Source organism: Lissotriton helveticus, chromosome 2_1 (assembly GCF_964261635.1).
Source record: "Lissotriton helveticus chromosome 2_1, aLisHel1.1, whole genome shotgun sequence".
Lineage (NCBI taxonomy): Eukaryota > Metazoa > Chordata > Amphibia > Caudata > Salamandridae > Lissotriton > Lissotriton helveticus.
In genome coordinates this window covers 67,356,525-67,377,457 of record NC_136059.1, presented here as the reverse complement: position 1 = coordinate 67,377,457, position 20,933 = coordinate 67,356,525, and positions in this window count along the sequence as shown.

Sequence of the window (20,933 nt, the reverse complement as noted above, 5' to 3'; positions counted from 1 at the left end):
TTGGTCAAATGATAACTGGTTTCCCTACTTAGATATGCTACCAAATCGCTGGCATAGGCAGGAGATATTAAGGTTGCGGATTGGGATCAATCCATGGTTAATAAATAAAGATCTTAAATCAAAACTTTTAGACCATAAAGGGTGTTGCAGGTGTAACCTGGGCACCAAAGTAGATCTTGTGCATACCCTTCTCGACTGCCTAACATTATTAGAACAGCGTAAACTGTGGCTGCGCCCAATATTTTTAAAATACGATATAAGAACAAGGGCACAGGCGGCCAACAGAAATGCCCACTATCGAGATTGCTATTGCCCTAGGGAAATACATAAAGGCGGTCCAGAGCCTTCTAAGTAGCCAGGAGTAATTTTTAGGATTTTAGGAATTTTAAATTAATGAATTATATAACTTGTCTAAGGAAAAGGAAAAGTGGTTTAATGTAATAATAAGTGTTATTATAAGTGCCATTTTATTGGTGTTGGTTTGCAATGTATAAGGGTGTGTAAGAGTTTTAACTGATAATGGAATACTTTGTACAATGTTTTTATCACCTTTTATGTAGAATATTTTAGAATATTTTAAACTCGTGGTATTGCCTCTTGCACTTGTTTAAAGATTACGATCATAATAAATATATCTTTGACTTTGGAGGTAGATAACCACAAGGCTAATATGCCTCTTCTCACCAATATCAAAATAATGCACATCCAAGTGGTACTCTGCGCGTTTTCAAATGAACGCGGTATGAGTTCACGGCAACAGAGGTGGAGATGACACGCTCGTGAGACTCCGACTGGTAAGGAGATGGGGAGCTGGTTTAAATGGCAGTGACGCTGCAGGAAGGTCCGTGTTACTGGGTAAATGGAAACAGTATATTAATACGGATTATAACAGTTGAGATAGTCAGTGGTGATGACAATTGGGAAGGAAGAAAAAACCGATATATGAATAGCTCTGTTCGTACATAGTTGTCACCAAAAACTTATGTTTTGCGTAATGTCTTTATTCCTTTCCCGTAATGGGGATTTTTGGGTTTAGATTCATATAACGACTGAGAGATGAATCTGAGAGGAAGACTCACATGAGGGCCTTCTCTTCTTTTTTATCGTACCTTACAGCCGGTAGGAGACGCCGGGGCTAATTAAGGGTAAATATGACGTACACAATAAAATAAATGGAGCAGTGGTTGTTTGACATACATGGTGTGCATTTATATGGGTAATTCTAATTGCATATTTGAACCCTTTGTTGACAGTCTACATGAATGGTGTGACCAACTTTGATGCAGTGGCGAGAAACTTTTGGACCTGAAGAATTTGCCTAAAAGTGTTCTGGGCAATGAAACATGTTGGCTTATGGCAATGGTATGCATGTATAGCAGCCAGCCTTGCTTTTTAGCTTGATAGGTTTCACGAAGTAAAGAATAAAGTGATTGTGAGACGTGTGTACCTATCAATTTTAACTCACTTCTTTGAGATTCTTTACCACTTCACTGCACTTATAGTTTTTTTTTTCGGGCAGGTTTATTTTGGGCAAAATGCCCGCCGATGATGATAAAAATTGGCTTATCAGGTGAGAACCTACCAGGTATCCCGATGGTGGTTCGCCCGTGATTGGTCATTTTGCCTACACACATTTTTTCACATTGTGAGTGTTGTGAACTGAATGTATTGGAAATTTAAATATACGTCAGTTACTTCTTTTTCTTGCATTCAGATAGACTGTCATAATTGGGATGGAGGCCTTTTATTAAAAGGCAGGAAAACGTGTGACACTCTACCCCAAATATATAAAGAATAGGGGAGAAAATTGTTTATACAGAAAATTGCAATACGTTGTACACGTTTGAATTTCAAAATAATTGCCTAGGAGAACCGGGTCATGTTGTTTTGATGACTATATGAGTGCAGGGCGACCTTTGTGTTAGTTTTTCCCTCTATGCTGCTTTTTGATTATATGATTTGGATGGCAGCTCAGCCGTGGGAGCATTTTTCTAGCCACCATCCTATTTTAAATGTTACAATACACACCCTGTCAAATCACACTGCATTTTTTCACCCATGGTCATTATTGTATTTTCTCTATCTTTGGATCAGTTAACACCCTGAAGACCCTTAGATCAGAGTTAGGATAGGTGATTCTACAGACAATGGATAAAAATTGCTTAGCCTTCACAGACGAACAAATAGCTGCCATTTTATCAGGCCCCTCTTTATTTCCTGATGCCCCCCTACTCAGTAATACCTCAGCAAGGGGGGAATGGGAAAAACTGAGTACCTTGAAAAAAAAACAAGTCAGGATTGCTCTTCACTGGGCTCTCATGACAGAGTATTATAGAGCTGGATCTGCCCCCGCGAGCCTTCTTGTAAGGATTGAACCTAGGATCTTCCTTGATGACAGCAAATTCAGGTTAGACTGGAGCTACATATCTAACAAATGTACAAGAGATTGGCTCATTTTAATCATTAGTACTGCTAAAAGGCTGAGTGAGGAGTTTCCAAATAGAAATTTTAGAACTAGAAGAAAGCATAAAGCGTGACACTACCCTCACTAATACCAAAGAACATCTTAGCAAAATCCAAGACGATTTATGTGAGTACAAGAATTATATGATTAATCAAAAGATTAAAGGCTTACAGCGTAATTTTGAAATATATACCCACGAGTGGGCTTTCCTGTACGTAAGTGACAGTTACTATCAGACAGGAACAGAACAGCAGAATTTGGGAGGCCAACGTAGGGGGAGAGGAGGAAGACAACAGCAAAGGCGCACCCCTAGTAACTGGACCTTCGATAAAACATCTAGCGAGGACGAGCAGGAAGGTCCCCAAGCCAACAGAGTAAGGTTCAACCAACAAGAGCACAGCAACGAGGATCTTGGAGTTCTACTGAAATCTTTTTTAGGACGGGGACAGAAAAGCAACAGAGGGAGAGGACAAACAGGAAGGGGACGAGGGAGAGGCAACCAAACACCACAATGGCAATCGTACTCCCCGAGAGTGACTCGCAGTCGGGGACGACAACAACTATGAGTAACATTGTGGTTAACCTATCTGATTATACTCTCACCACGAGTGAAGAGAGAGTGTTGAATAAAGGCCTTTGGTTTGTCCCTACTCCTACACACAACACCTTTAAATGTAGGGTTGAATTTCATGAAACGATGCGAAGGATTAAACTTAAAAAGTGTTTCACTAATAGAGTACAGGCGAGACCAGGATTTTACAACACTAATCTGAGAAAGCCGTCGAAATTTTGCCCTCCATCCAGTTCAGTGGGACCGGAAGTTGCTGTATTTGAATCTAAGGTGCTTCAGGATATTACCAATTTGGAGCTGAGTGACACTGGCTCAAAATATAAACATATGACAAAAGATGATTGGAATGCGGTAAAAAGTTTGCAGAATAATCACTCACTCAAAATAAAGTCTGCAGACAAGGGTGGGGCAGTTGTTGTTTTAAATTCGAAAGATTACGATGCAGAGGTCAATAGACTCTGAGATGTCCGACAAACTATCGGCCCCTGAGTCGCGACCCTACACAAGAACTTTTGAAAACTATACGTGAAATGGTGAGTGTGGCAAAAGAAAAGAAGTGGATTACAGTTAGGTAGGCAGAGTTCCTAGTGAATGACAACCCCAGGACCCCTACGTTTTATATACTCCCGAAAATTCACAAATCCACAATGCCCCCCCGGACGCCCAATTGTATCGGGAATCCAGTATGTGTTAAAACCTTTGTCGCAATTTGCGGATTTCCTTTTGCGTGAATCAGTCTTCAACCAAAAACATTTGTTAAGGATACCACTGAGATTCTAAACATTCTGGGTGATATGTAATTTGATCAAGAGCATGAATTTATAGTCACCATAGACATCGAATCTCTCTAATCCTGTATTCCCCAAGATGCTACGCTGGTGGCAGCAACCCGAGCTCTTGGGGAACAAGAGTGGTTTCATGATGTACCACAAACTTTTGTTTCACAATGTGTGGAACTTGCCTTAACTCAGACCTTTTTCTGTTACAAGGATAAGCTGTTTCTGCAGACCACGGGTACTTCCATGGGCGCCTCTATGGCGTCCAGCCTGGCATGTATTTATGCCGGCCAGTTTTAGGAGCACGTCGTCTTCCATTCCACCAATCCCTTCCAGAGGCACTTGCGCCTCTGGAAGAGGTATATAGACGACGTGCTCTGTGTCTGGTCTGGACACGAAGAGGGCCTTTTGGAATTTTAAACTGGCTAAACCATCAGGACCCCAGTCTCCGGTTCACGTGGTCTTATAGTCACAGCTCTGCAGTATATTTGGACCTAGGCATTGAAGCGAGTGGGGGTGTTTTGCACACCGGGTTCACCAAAAACCCACCGATAGGAATTCACTCCTTTTGTATGACTCCTATCACCCAAGGGCATTGAGAGACAACCTCCCAGTGGGGCAGTTTCTGCGGTCCCGCAGGAATTGCTCCTCTACTGAGGTCTACATGGAGCAGGCACAAGAACTAAGTAGCAGACTTCAGGAGAGGAAGTAGCCAGCCAAAACTATAAAACACGCTAAAAAGAGGGCATTAAATACCCCTAGGAGTGTGCTTTTGGAGAAGAATGTAAAGAAAAAAGACGAATGTGTTCCTGTCGTCATGACTTATGATCCTTTGGCCACAAAGATTAGGCAGTCAATCCGGAGACACTGGTCGCTTCTGTCCAATAATGATTTCAAAATGCCACCACCAAGGATTGCGTTCAAGAGATCTGGCAACCTCAAGGACAAACTGGTCCATACACGTATATCATCTATGCAAAGTGCAAGGGAGAGCACTATTCCTAAGGGCCACTTTTCCTGTGGGTCATGCTCGGTGTGTCCCCCAACCAAGAGGACATCGAGTGTGCTGCTTTGATCCGGAAGGGAGTGGTTTTTGGGCCACTTCAGCATTTGCAACACCACAAATGTGGTGTACAGGTTGCAATGTGAGTGTGGCCTTTACTATATAGGACTTACCTCTAGAAAAATTAAAACAAGGATTCAAGAACATATTAGCACTATAAGGGCAGGCAGGTTGACAACCAGGTTAGTACAACATTGCTACACAATGAAACATAGTTTCACATGGACAGTCCTTGAGAAAGTGATTGGTGATCCACAAAACATTGAAAGATTACTTGTGTCCAAAGAGGCACGATGGATTTTTCAAGAAAAGAGTGAAAAACATGGGTTGAATGAACTCATAGAGTGGAACAGAGTAGGCTAACCTCTGTAATTTCACTTGTCTGTTCCCCCTGTTGGTTCCATATACTAGCAGCATTCATTATTCATCTATATGATACACTTGTATGTGTATTATTTTAGTATTGGTGAGAGGAGACATGTTGGCCTTGTGGTTGTCTACCTCCAGATGAGCATCCTGTGTTACTAACATATATTGGTTTATCCGCTTTGAAATTGACAATGAACATCACTGCCAACGAGTACACACTGTTAATCCCCCTAGAAAATAACAACAAATATCCTTGATGTCATCGTGGGATCTTATACAGTATCTGTATTTAGTTGAAAATATTTCCTATTTTTAGCTAAGGTGGGATTACAAAATAAAAAATAAAAAATAAAAGACATCATATTAGAAGATGAATTGTGTAAACAGTAGCGTGGCAGTTTAAAAAATTTCCAAAATCAATAATTTAATTGGGAGTTGCACATTTGGGTGAATACAGGGCGCAAATAGACACAAACGCATGATTATGCTGCAACAGTTCACTGCCAAATATATGCGATATAGGATTTGAGTAATGTGTAAGAGGTCGTGCTATTTGAAGAGTTAGGTGGTTTCCCTATGCAAAATGGCTGCTTCATTTACGCGTGAGCGTCAGTTGACACGTGGTACTCTCCGCGTTTTCAAATGATCTTGGTATAAGTTCATGGCAACAGAGGTGGACACGGCAACAGAGGTGGAGACGACACGCTCCGTGAGACTCCGACTGGTAAGGAGATGGGGGGAGCTGGTTTAAATGGCAGTGACGCTGCAGGAAGGTCCGTGTTACTGGGTAAATGGAAACAGTACATTTATACGGATTATAAGAGTTGAGATAGTCAGTGGTGATGACAATTGGGAAGGAAGAAAAAACCTATATATGAATAGCTCTGTTCGTACATATTTGTCACCAAAAACGTATGTTTTGCGTAATGTCTTTATTCCTTTCCCGTAATGGGGATTTTTGATTTTAGATTCATATAACGACTGAGAGCTGAATCTGGGAGGAAGACTCACATGAGGGGCTTTTCTTTTTAATCGTACATTACAGCCGGTAGGAGACGCCGGGGCTGATTAAGGGTAAATATGACGTACACAATAAAATAGATGGAGCAGAGGTTGTTTGACATGGTGTGCATTGATATGGGTAATTCTAATTGCATATTTTAACCCTTTGTTGACAGTCTACATGAATGGTGTGTCCAACTTTGATGCAGTGGCGAGAAACTTTTGGCCCGGAAGAATTTGCCTAAAAGTGTTCTGGGCAATAAAACATGTTGGCTTATCGTAATGGTATGCATGTATAGCAGCCAGCCTTGCTTTTTAGCTTGATAGGTTTCACGAAGTAAAGAATAAAGTGATTGAGAGACCTGTGTACCTATCAATTTTAACTCACTTCTTTGAGATTCTTTACCACTTCACTGCACTTATAGTTTGTTTTTTTCGGACACGTTTATTTTGGGCAAAATGACCGCCGATGATGATAAAAATGGGCTTATCTGGTGAGTACCTACCAGGTATCCTGATGGTGGTTTGCCCGTGAGGTGTCATTTTGCCTACACACATTTTTTCACATTGTGAGTGTTGTGAACTGAATGTATTGGAAATTTATATATACGTCAGTTACTTCTTTTTCTTGCATTCAGATAGACTGTCATAATCGGGATGTAGGCCTTTTATTAAAAGGCAGGAAAACGTGTGACACTCTACCCCAAATATATAAAGAATAGGGGAGAAAATTGTTTATACAGAAAATTGCTATACGTTGTACACGTTTGAATTTCAAAATAATTGCCTTAGAGAACCGGGTCATGTTGTTTTGATTACTATTTCAAGGCTACCTGCCCCCATAGGCCAGAATCAGCAGTTTGATTAGAACATCTGATAATACTAACTGACCGAGGGAGCATGGTAAAAATTCGAATTTTGTATGCCTGAGAAGTTTTAACATTTTGTGTTTGAAAATACCACTTTTAGATTTTCTTGCCTAACCATCCAGGCCTGCCTCTGCTAGGTTATGTATTTCTTGTCTGGTTTGTGATTGACAGTGGCTGGGGAGGCTCCAGGAGACAGGGTGAGTCAGCACAGGGCTGAATAGACCCATCTGCATGTAGAGTGGTAGGGGGAGTGGTACCTGGGTATGAATAGGGCTGTGCCTGCCTTCCCCAATGCTGGCTCCAACTCCTGTGGTGTGTCTGAGGACCCTGGCCCATCCTGACAAAGAAGAGAAGGAGTCTTGTAAACAAAGGGCTCCACGACTGACCAGAACTGGTTTTGATTAGGTATAGACACCTCAGATCTCTTCTGGAACAAGACAAACCTTTGCCAAGGAGAAGAACCAAGGAAGCTTCAGGAGTTTGGACTGCCCCCCTGCCAGTGTGCTGTGTTGTTGGGTTGGCCTGCAGTGGTGTCTTCATTGCCAAGGAAAGGAGAAGGAACTTTCAAAGTACTTTCCTCATCTTGCAGAATAATTCTCCAAGGGCTTGAACTTGTGCTTGCCTCCTGCTGAAGTCTCAGGGACAAAAGACTTCACCACCACCTCCCCTCTGGATTTCCTTGCTGGGAATTCTGTCTGCAGAAGCCTGCATGTCGCTGGGAGCTGGAAGCACGACTCATTGAGAAGAAGCATGTCACAGTCGCAGCTGTTGCTGTTTCATAGCTGGAGAGGTGTGTCACCGCCGCAGAAGTCACCCCCGCATCACTAGAGAAGCATGCCTTTGTCGCAGCTGTTTACAGACGCATCACCAGAGAAGCGTGTCACCGCCGCAGAGGTCGCCGGCGCATCACCGGAGAAGCATGTCACAGGGCATGTTGCAGTTCCAAAGTTACAGAGTTCACTGCACACCCTTTCTACCAACAACAACAATGCCATCCTTTTTGAATTTTTTGGAACAGAGGCAGGGGCAAAGGAAGAGGCAGGCGAATTTTTTTTCAAAAACAACTGCAATGGTCAGAGGACGAGTAACAATGCAGGACAAGAAGCCAAACCAAGAAAAGTTAGTGGTTAACCTGTCTAACAGGACCCAAACACCAACAGAAGAATCAGTTCTACAGAGAGGACTAGGCTTTGTTCCTACTCCCAGAGAGTACCCGTTTAGACTCACTGGTGATTTACACGCCTTCTTCTGAATATTATATCCGAGATCCTTTTTTCAGATGCTGGACATAAACAAGACAGACACAAACATGGCAGACACAAGCCTACGTAACCCATCAAAATTCCCACCTACCGTAGCAATGACCTGCACCGAGATACTGACCAATGAAAAGGCGGTACTCAGAGACATTAACGGCTTACAACTGAAAAAAGTTTATAACAACCTACCTACAAGATAGAGGAAAGCCCTTCAAGACCTCAACAGTGATCAGACGCTTGCAATAAACCCTGCCGACAAAGGAGGAGTAATCTTTATTCTCAACAATGACGACTACAACAATAAATGCCGCAGACAACTGGCAGACAACAGATACTAACAAAAAATAGTCACAGATCCCACATATTCCCTCACATGAATCATCACCATCTCAGTATCTGAAGCACAAACAAATGGATGGATTAGCTAGAATGAAGCAGAATTCCTAATGAACTCCAAACCTACGACCCTATACTTCTAAATCTTGCCAAAAATCCTCAAAAACATCATGCCGCACCTGGAAGACCAATAGTGTCTGGGATTAACTCTATCCTTGAACCACTCATCCAATACTATGACCACTTCCTACGACCATTAGTACGAGCAACACCGTCTTACCTCAAAGACACAAAAGAAACCATCAACCTAATTGAGCATATAAGGGGACTGGAGGAAATCACCCTGCTAGTAACCCTCGACGTTGAAGCATTATATACCAACATCCCACAAGAAGCTACATTGAGAGTAGTTGAAGAAAGTCTAAGGAACCGTGACTTGGCTACACCACAACCAGTAAATGTTATCATGGAATGCGCAGAACTACCCCTAAGGAATAACTTCTTCAAGTTCCAAGATCAACACTACCAACAAATCCACTGAACCTGTATGTGCAGCACTTTCGCGCTGACCTTACCATGGCTATACATGGCCCATTTTGAGGCAGAACACATCCTACCAGCTTCCAACCCCTTCAAAACAGAAATAAGAGTGAAAACATAATAAAGATGACATACTCATGTTATGGACAGGCACAAAAGAAGGCTGCACGGAATTCCGAACCTGGATTACGAACTGGATCCTTTCCTAAAATGTATCACTGACCGCCTCAAGTGAAGAGATCACTTTTCTGGACCTATTAATGATCCTAGAAGAGGGAAAACATTTCACCAAAACATACAAAAAACCTACAGACCCAGTTTACTAACCTACGACAGCCATCACACAAAATCTTCCATTTGGACAATTTCTGAGGCTCAGAAGAAACTGCAGCAATACCACGGATTATGAAACACAAGCTGCAGAACTAGGCAACAACCTGGAACAGAGGAATTACCCATGGAGAATCATAAAGAATGCGCAGAAACGTGCATGCAACAATCACTGGGAAGCATTATTATAAACTCTTGAAAAACCAAAGGATGACACTATTACATGGGTGACAACATACACATCTCAATCAAATCAAGTAAGGAAACTCCTGCTAAAACACTGGAACATCCTGCTCGTAGGAGGGATGCAACTGGAGAGCCCAAGATTTGCCTTCAGATGCACACAAGGCCACAGGGTAAAGCACTGGAAAATCAAAGGACACTGTGGGACCTCCAGAAAGTCAAATGGCATTACCCATGCAGAACCTGCAATATTTGCCCCCTACCAACACATACCACAACTCTACAACGAAACATCCAGGAGTGGACACAGAAGAAACATACAAACTGTAATACTAAAAACTGCGTGTATATGGTAAAATGTCCTTGCAACCTCCTCTATATAGGAAAGACAACCAGAGCCGTGAGGACGAAAGTGAACGAACACAGAAGTAATATACGGTGCAAGAAAAACACCACTGAAATGAGCAGACACTACATCGAAACAGGACATACACCAGATCAAATGACCTGGACTGCCATAGAGTCCACTCCTTCATGGTCTAATAGGACACAATTTTAAAAAGAACAAAGATGGGTCTACTGCCTAAGGACAAATACTCATGGTCTAAACGATGAAATACCGTGGATTGAGGAAGTGTAGCCTAATAACCATCTCACCATAACCTCTTCTCATCCCAATTCAGAAAACAAAGTTACCATAATGATGTGTAAACTATGGAGACACACAAACCATGAATAATCGTGAATGACCTGGTTTCTTCTCAAGGAGAACGGCTAAATGGCGAGATGCCATTGCAAAAATGCTCAACATAAAAACTACAAACAATATCCCACATGGCACTAAACTTACGATCATATCTTCACCAAAACTCAGAGTGTTGTGAATGTATCTAGGACCCTACTTAAATATCCCCGATTCATGCCCTTATGTGGTTATAACGAAACATATCCTTATAAAGGCATAAGAATCATGTCCATATTTAGTCATAGCCCATGCAGTCCAAATACGGCAAGGCTACTCCCATAGACTCCTAGAAAGTACAACGCGTTCTTTAAACAAACCAAGCCTCCAGCAGCCCGGGAAATCCCCCTGCTTTTGTTTTTATTTGCACAAGAACTCCTGGAGTCCAGAAAGAACTGTTAGTTCTTAGTGACGTCTTATGTCCAACCTTACGTCAAACCCGGCACCTTCCAGGTATAAATATACCATTGTTGCCTTAAGCAAACACACGGTGGTTTGGAGCAGAGCGGCTATCTACTTGCCCGATGCCCAGCTGATGCGAGTGCCGAAGGAAGCCGACCCTCCCATTTGACGCACTGAGAGAGACGCTGTCTTTTCTCCTGCCGAGAAATTCCAGCTCCGGTGTTTCCAGTCACCCTTGCGGGTTGCTGGGAAATCGAGTCCTGAGACACGAGATGCAAGACCTCCTCCATTCTATTACCAAGGTACGGAGCTGACTAAATCCTTGAGAGATTTCTTGATTCAGATTCTTGGCAAAAACCAACTTAACTTAAACTGCAACTTACTTACTCCTTCCCACGTATTAGGCTTAGGTCAGGTACACCGGGGTAGGCGTATATTAGAAGCACCAGTTGAGTACGTTAGTCAATGTTTTTATGTATGTATATATTTTATCCGTTTTAAAGTATCATATGGCTAAGAAACCATATCAATGCTTTTACAGTATTATTTCATAATACTCCTTTTACTGTACGCACTTTACCTCATGATAAGTATTGCAATTGTGGCAACTCACTTCTCTTGCATGAGAAAGAAGACTGCTAAATAAATAACAACTTTTATTGAAAACGCCCATCTCTGTGTTTCTCTGCACTCCTGGTGAAATTAAGCATGCACGATTGACTGAGTGAAATAGCTGTTTATTGTTTTCACACAACTCTAGAGATATACTCTTTATTCTGAGGGAGCAAAGTTGTCATGTTTATGCGGTTGTCAGAAGCTCATCCCTTCTTGTCTATTCAGGGAAATTAACACCTCCTTGTTTACTCGAGAAAGTTTCTAGTGACCTCTGAGCTAGCTGGCAAACCTAATTAAGTCTAACAAAGTCAGTAGAGACCTAGATGACCTCAGTCCTACGTCTAAACTGCTGTTTATGTTATTCCAATGCGCAGAGCCTATTGGGAATATAGGAACTACACTACATGGCGCCCAACGTTTGGTAAGGCGATAATCTAACGCAAGATACTAGAGTAACTCAGTCGTGTTTTTTCACACAGACCCCTTTTCCCGTAAAAACTCCAAAAGACGTCTGGAGTGGGTGAAAGGTTAATATCCACCGGAACTTAGTAGGAAGAGATTCCTATGTATTAGTTTTTGGTTTAGTCAATGTTGAAGGAAACAGTGTTCCAAAATATTGTGCACCTAATCTTTGTTTCCTTGAAACTTGCTCTGCAAAGCAACAAACCTTTCAGTCAGTAAAAATTACGGAAAGTGACGAAGAAAGGGAAAGAGCTAGAATAGCAGCTCAACTCCTAGCAGATGACACAAGTCTCCGAGATGAAGACCCGAATGCTATAATCATTCGGGTAAATGTAAGAAGAACTATAACTCTTAAAATTATAGAAAATGGACTATCACCGAGAGGTGGTACAGTCATATTCGTGGTAGAGGCCCATGAATATCGTAAGACAGAGGTATTCTATTCATGGATGCATTTTCCAGCAGCAAACGCTGTAACACAAGACTTCCACTATTACAAAATAGAGGAATCTCCAGAGGAATACGCTCCTTTCGAGGACGTTGAAATCCTACTAACTTACCAAGAGCATCTGCTCTGGTTTAATGGCGCCCTAAAACATCAAAATCACATTACCAGGCTCGGTCCACTAGGTAGACCAGGAGCCACATGGCCGGTTCTAGCCAGCTACACACCACATCCCGACATAGAAAAAATGTCGGACCGCGAACTTTTAGCTCTGCTAAAGCTATTAATTAAAATACATAGATAATTGGTCCAATATGTCATGCGGACTTCAACAGTCCAACCAGCAATAAAAATTCCACAGCACACCCCTCACCAGGGGAACACAAATAAAATCACACCACAGAATATACAATCAGCCATTGGCAAAATACCCGCAAAACGGGAACAAATTCCATTCTGGTTAGCTCAGAAAATCACTCAAATAGAGGCAGTATTTCCTGATACTACACCTCATGAGAAACACAGAATTCTGTCTATCTGCCTTCCAATGGGGATCCCCCCACATGTGGAGGACTGTGACACTTGGGGCACAGTCTTTTCTTCAATATACACAAAAACACATGGTGTTCCGTCCATGGCGGTTATACCAGACGTACTAAGACAGATTCAAAATGAATACGGTCCAGAACCTGCTTTAACTCTAGGTATGAAATTACTGAAAGACTTTAAGCAAGTCTCGGCAATATTACTAGCCAACATAAAAGGAGAAGCAGCATCTGTGGCGATCCGCCAGAAATTTAAAGAAACAGATATAGCAGAACAACCTTTTGAACTTGCCAGAATCATAGAAAAATCCTATGAAGAACTAGGTAGAGATAGTTTGGGTGGGAAACCAGTAAAACCCCAACTAATTGAAAATCCTGAAAAAACTTTTATTAAAAATAATCTGAATACTCCAAAAAAGAGTTGGGAGGGTAATAAACAATCCACTCCCAGAGAAAAATGGTTTAAGTCCAGAGGAAGGTCTCCTCAACGGAGAGATAGATCTCCAGAAAGAGGAGGCAAGTCTCCCCAGAGAGAGCCCTCTGAGAAAAGATACAACCTTAGAGATAGGGATGAATTCAGAAAACCTGACAGATATCAAGCCTTTTCAGACATCCTCACAGAAATCGGAAAGAAGAGGACGGTCAGAACACAAGGAAGAGCACGTCAAGTCCAAAGACAAGGAACCTGCTCATCAAAGTAAAAAATTACAATTTCCAAAGAAGAAGGTAGCCAGTATTAAAATAAAACATGCCGAGGATTCTGAGGACACAACTGAAAAACGGAGAGTGGGCCCAGACAATGCTAGACAGCGCAGCAGAAGTAACAATAGCTCGCAAGATCCTGATGAATCTTCTGGAGACAGTGGACACGAATGAATACATTCAAGTGGAAATTGCAGACACCAGAGTTAGCAAACCCCATAAATTATATGAAATAACATTACGTATAGAGGGGGACAAAACTAGGAAAATAAAGGGTCTCTTTTGGGATAACCTTTCGAAAGGCTATGACATCCTGGTAGCTGAGAAAGACTGGCCACCAGAGTTTGTCAGGGACTGCCCTCATGGCGAAGAAATGATTATGTCTGCCTTCTCAAATGAAATTCCAATTCATAAAAAATATACATTTACAAGAAAATGGGCAGTGGCCCAAGCCCCTGCATTATATAAAAATCATGTAGGATGGGATGAGGATTCTCCTTCCCACAAAATCCAGTTGAAAAATCAACCTACTGTCCAAAGGCAGTATCCTGTTAAGCAGGAAGCTAAAAAGCAAGTCAGGGAGATCGTAGATCAACTTGAATATTATGGGGTAATTGAAACATGCACTTCACAAATGAACAATCCTTTGTTTCCTGTCTCCAAGCCAGACGATTCATATCGTCTAGTTTTGGACTACAGACACCTAAACTCATGCTGCAAAACATTTGCAGTACAAAACTCACACAGTGCAGCACTAATGAATAACATCGTGCGCAAAAAATATAAAACGACATTAGATATCTCAAATGGTTTCTTTTGTCAAAACATTGCACCTGAAAGCAGGTATTTGACCGCTTTCTCAACAATGGGTTCGCAAAAACAATTCTGTCGACTCCCACAGGGATTCCAGAATAGCCCAGGATTATTCTCAGCAAGGGTAACAGAGTTACTACAAATGTATGATGATGAGGCATTATCATATGTCGATGACATCTATCTCAAAGATGATGATCTGGAGACACACTTGAAAAGAGTGAACACCATAATACTTGGGTTCGCAGCTGAAGGGTATAAATTCAACTTTAAAAAGTCAAGAATTGCCCACCTAACTGTCCTGTTTTTAGGATATGAATTATCAAGTGAAGGCAAAAGCCTTGCAGACAACTTCTTAGAGAAGTGTGCTGTACTCCAAGCTCCAAAAACGCTGAAGAACTTACAATCAATACTAGGTTTCCTGAATTTCGGAAGAACATACATTCTAAATTATGCAGAGAGGGTTAAACCTCTCTATGAATTAATAAAACCTGATTTTAAACCAATCAATTGGACTCAGAAACACACAGAAATTTTAAGATCATTACAAACAGACATGTTAACTAAAACAAAATTGCAAACACGAGCAAACGAACGCAACCTTGTAATCTGAGTCATCCCAGGAAGATGCGGATTCACGTACCTGACCTCTAATGAGGGAGAAACGGTACCAATAGCTTATAAATCACACTTGTACACACAAGCTGAAATGAAATTCAGTTCTACTGAAAAAATTCTTACTGCGGTTCAAACTGCTGTAGCAAAAGAAAGAGCCCTGGCCCAAGGCAAGAGCGTATCTGTTTTAACAGCAGTATCAGCCATTGAGGCAGTGACAAGACCACGCATTCCAAATGCTGTGGCATTAGATCCAAAATGGATACAACGGGAAAATTCTCTTGCTGCAGAAGACGTGAAACACGCTTTTGATCCAAAAATGAAAAGACTAGAAATTCTAGAACACGAACATGAATATCCTCTGCCAATCTAAATTCTGCCTCTCGAACAATATACCTGTGTAATCTACATGGACAGATTTGCACAACACTATGATGTGTATAAAAAACCCTACAATGCAGCGTGCACGATTGTTAAAGGTCGCTGGCGCTTAGGTAAATTCAGACCGATAATCACCAAAACTGAATCACTCAGAAACTGTACAGCTCAGTGAGCTGAAATAAGATCTTTAAAGATAGCGCTTGAAAATGCAGATCGCGAATTCCCCACACTAATAGTGTGCGATTCGCATTACTGCGTCAGGTCTTACAATAATGACATGCAGACATGGATCAAAAATGGTTACAAAGATGACACAGGTGCCACAATAAAGCATAAAAAGCTCTGGGAACAGGTAGTTCTTTTACAGAAAGAACTACAAAAGACTCACGTGATACATGCACTGAGTCATCAACGTGATGGCGTTCACGTTGCAGGGAATTCATTGGCTAACAGAGCCACAGCGGCAGCGGTTCAACTGGCTTCCTTAGCCACAAATAAGCGTTCTAAAAAACACATAGATGGAGAAACCATGCTGGCGGTAAAAGCCTCATTAAAAGGCGACTATGCAGCATTACCTCTCAACTATCCACTCAATAATACATACATAATTGATGCAAACTCCGTTCCTTTTGCTCAAATCCCTGGAGTGGGGGACAGAGTAATTCCAAACACGAACTGGAGGGCTTACTTGATTCAAGAAGCACACATGGGACAGGGTCTGAGGCACTAAGAGATCGGGAAATCTCTAAAAGAATTACAATCAGTATACTGGTGGCTGGGGATGAGCCTGCAAAATTACAAATTTGCAATAGATTGTCCAGACTGCAACAGAGATCGCAGTTGTGAACCGGACCAGACTACGGCCAGGACTCCTTTATTAGAAAGCATCAGGCTATGTATACGCAGAAACAAGAAGAAGTCTGAGTAATATAAATTTAAAGCCAACAGCCACTGAAGAAAAAACACCTGTCCCAGCAAGACCTGTCTGGATTCCAAAGATTGGGGATCTAGTTAGAGAAAAGATCGCGGTGAAGAAGGAATTTGGGCTTTCATACAGAAAAGCAGTACCTGTCTTAGCTGTCAGCGGAACAAGATCAGTAGTACTACCACCCCTTGCTGGTAAAAAGAAGAACAGAGCTGTATCCATCGACCTGGTAAAACCACAATCATGTGGCCAATAATAAGTAGTAGGCCCAGTGGACTCCCAAGAAATAGCAGAAGACCAAATCTTGCTACAATCCAAGAGGTTCAAAACTGAGAGACTAATCACTTTTGATAAACCTGCAGTGAACAAAAAGGACTATGCAACAAAGCCATGGAACTTGTGCCTCTTGAAACCCAAATTGCAACAGTTTGTCAAGAAAGACCAGTCTACAATGATGTAGCATCGGACTATACTAATGTACCAAAGAAAAATGCAAAGACAAAAGAAAATCCGGTAGCAATTCCTAAAATTGACAGAACTGCATCTGGCTACTTCACAAATTTCGATGATTTTTCTGATGATCCAAGTGAACATGAAGAAACGCCAGCAACAAAAACTTTCAAAGAAAAAATAACTGAACTCTTTCATCGACTAAAAGAAACATATCTGATTTCACCATGGATTGAATTTTGGATTTTGTTAGGTGTACTTTTCCTCCTGCTTTGGCTCATCATGGTTTTATGTTTGGGTAGATTTATTGATGGAAAATATAGTACAATGGACACAGCAAGTCTGAACATCAACTTGGTCCTTAAGCCTCACAGATCCTCACACATCGAGAAAAGAGAACTGTCATCAGTGAACATCACAGCCAATCCAATACCCGGTGGGGTAGCATGGGACAAAACGGATTATGAAATTTATGGCCTGATTGAGCTCTTGAAATATCCACACCAGTCCAAGGTTTCCTTAAGTGACTTTGTGACACCAAGTACTTTCTCTGATGATTGGGACTTTGAAAATATTAATAATATGATGTCAGATTTAGTAATGTCCGCTAAATTCACAGAACATGATTATTTACAGGGTTCATCAAACTATGAAGAAATGTACTGTTATAATCATTATGGTCATTACTATTTGCATAAATCTGCTCAACCTAGAAATGTTTTTAATTATAACCAATGGGAACATTGTGCAACACCGCCAAAAGGCAGCTCGAAAACATTTTATGAGAAATTCAGGGTTTAACACAAGTGATGCAGAAACGTTATATTTCAAAATGTTAAATAAGATAGGAATGAAAACAATGTTGAGAAATACTAAATTGATTTATTCTGAAACATTTTATGAAAAAATGGTTACATTTGGTTTTGAATTTTGGAAAAACAGCATTGAAACAAAAACCATTTGGGGTACAAAAGACTGGCAGGTACAAGGTCTTGAAGCATTATTTAGAGCCTGCATGATCCCAGAACAGATAATATTCCTGAATGACACCATTCAGCAAACATCCTGTCTTGGTTTAACCAAGATAAAAGACTTAAATAAACCGTCTATTCTAAAGCCCATACCTGATATTAATACAACTACAGATGTGGAGATAGACGTATCCCATATTTTACACCAAAATAGAACAAATCCTGATTGGAAAAAATGGTTGACCTGGCCCACAGACACAAATAACTGTCAAGATAGGTGAACAACCTTTACAACAAAACTTTTACAACGCACTACCATTACAACGCGGTTCTTACAACGCAAACTATTACAACGCATTGCTCTGGGGGGCGCTCTAGGATAGGGAATAGGTTAATTTACTATCCAATAACCTTCCCTAGTGTCCACGGGGACTGGAGTTGGAATAGTAAATTAAACTATTCACTATCCAGCGCCCAAAAGCACGATGCGTTGTAATGGACTGCATTGTAATACTTGCGTTGTAAAGGCATGCGATGTAAAAGCATGCGTTGTAATGTCATACATCCGTCAAGATAGATTCCTGAACCAAACATAGGGGTTAAAACAGAACAGGCCAGACCCAAGATATTCCCAGAGACAACATTCAGGGATATTTACAACATACAGTGTAGGGAAACTATGCCTTGAGTGGCTACAACAATCCACACTGGCTGAAATTAAGCAACACTTGACTTTACTTAAAGAAGGTGCTGACTTGCGAGATTTCATAATGGGATCTCGCAAACAGCGTCAAAAATGTTTCATATACGCCGGTATATACGCTGCTTACAACGAAGCTTGGAAAGTAATGCAAATTGAAACTGCAGAAAAAATACGAGAAATTGATCGTATAAATTTGGAAAAATCACTTTCTGTAGTGGACAATGGGTTAACGACTCTGTCCTCTAGAATATATTCACTGGACAGCATTGTATCATCTGCTATTGATATAATAGAGCAGGACTTGCTAATGCTACAACATGGACAGTCCCAATTACGTTGTATTGTACAGCTAGGCTGGACGTTACAAAACTTGCGTTCAGGCTACGTGCCATGGCGTTTAATCAACACAACGTCATTATTCTGTATCTTTAACCTTACTGATAAACAAATCAGTTTGGCACAAAAAGGAGCAGACTATACGATTCTGAGCATTGAAAAATTTGAGAGATTACCATTGACAATGTCAGAGAGACCTGTCATTGAATGGATAATACAAAGAATAATTACAATTCCGATAACCACTTTTCAGTTTAAGTATTGCCAAAAATATATACCAGCAGGCCTGTATGAAAGGTTGGGTAAAGGATACATTAAATCAACCTGGAATTTACCTTATACACACAAATGTTATAGTGAAGGGAAAAAAGAGGTATTCCTTAGTGGTAACAATTGTAAAAAATCATTAAGCGGTACACTTCTGTGTCAAGGTATTAACTTGCATGGAACCTGCGAAGGTTCATCAAACAACCTTTCATGTCACCTGCACGGCACTCCTGCAACACAGATAGAGCCTTTTTTCAGACAGCTTTCCAACGGCAGCTGTATTCTAATAAGTGACCACAGCTGTTGTGGCATGGTGCCAGGAAAAGCCTATCTCGTAACCGTCACTTCCAGGGTCATTTGCTGTATGCAGGTATTGTATCAAAGCAGCAATCCAGACATGGAGGCGGCAATATGGCCTTCTTTGAATATCTCTTCTATTCGAATTGATACTTTGAGCAGAATGAAGTCTATTCGTTTACAGACAACTGTGCCTTTAACCTCGTCCAAAGAGACGTATGATCTGCAAGTTACAAGGACAGCGGCAGAGATACATTCCCTATTATCAACAAATTACCCCGTGCATTTCGTAAAAATGTTAGGTCAAATTTTAAACATGTCTGATACCAGTGGCATCGCACATGTATTTAAGACAATTTTTTCGGGACTGTTAGCAACCTTTGAAACAGTTCTGGGCATTTTCCAGAATTATGTGCATTCGTTATTCGGCAGCCTGCCTCTTCTTTTGGGACTCGTAGCAGGAATTTCTATTTTTGATCCTTCTGCTCCGATATGGCAAGCCAAGCCACAGACAAAACTCCAGCTACAATGGAAGAAACGATCCTAGCAATACGCTACCGAGACCGGATCACTAGAGTTCTCGGATTAGCCTAAGAGATCTGAAAATACTTGGTTTCTTTCATTTAGACCAATCTGGCAAGATTGCATCTTACCTGTGCTTCGATATCTGCTATGCGGAGAAGAATGCGTGTTGGACGTCTGTCTTACACTACCATCAGCAGTACCTATGGATATCGATACTTTGCTTGGTTCGGTAACGGCTCGTGCAACGTGTTGTCCCCAGCGGCTACCTATTCTGATGACGGCATTCGTTGAGACTTCACCTTTACGATTAAGGGGCGGTGAAGTACGAGATGAAAGCAGCACCACACAGGTACAACCTTCTGTGAGCATTGCTGATCCCGACATCGATGATGGCAATGATTCTCACATATGCACTATTTCAGCTTTTTAGAACTTGGTCGAACTTTCACCTGATGTTGTAGACCAATTTTTCGCAACCCTGTCTGATATGATGTTCTCCCCTAACAACGAGAATAACTTTTAAAACAACGAGCACACAGCGTTCCCTGAAACTCTGAATTCGGCCTTCAGTTTTGATAAACAACACTACTGAAAACAATTGGAACTATTTTTTCCCCTGAAAGCAAAATTATTTTTTTCCACTTCCAAAATATTTACCTTTTTGTTGACACATGGTACTCTGCTTAAAGTAGAACTATTCTTAGAGAACAGAGCTTCTATTTTTAGAGACACTAGAGACAATACTTTACCTCAGTCTCTAGCACATGTACAGTATTTTGTAAATATGTGATTAAATGGTCTCGACCTTCTTTTCTGTATTCAGAGCCATTTCATAAATGTAATTTTCGCAATTCTTCAGCTGATATTTATATATGCATTTTTCTGAATGATATCTCTGCTTAAAAAACGTACAGTACCAATACTCAATTTCGTGTACATACCATACACCATTTCAAATGCAATTTATGTATTTTG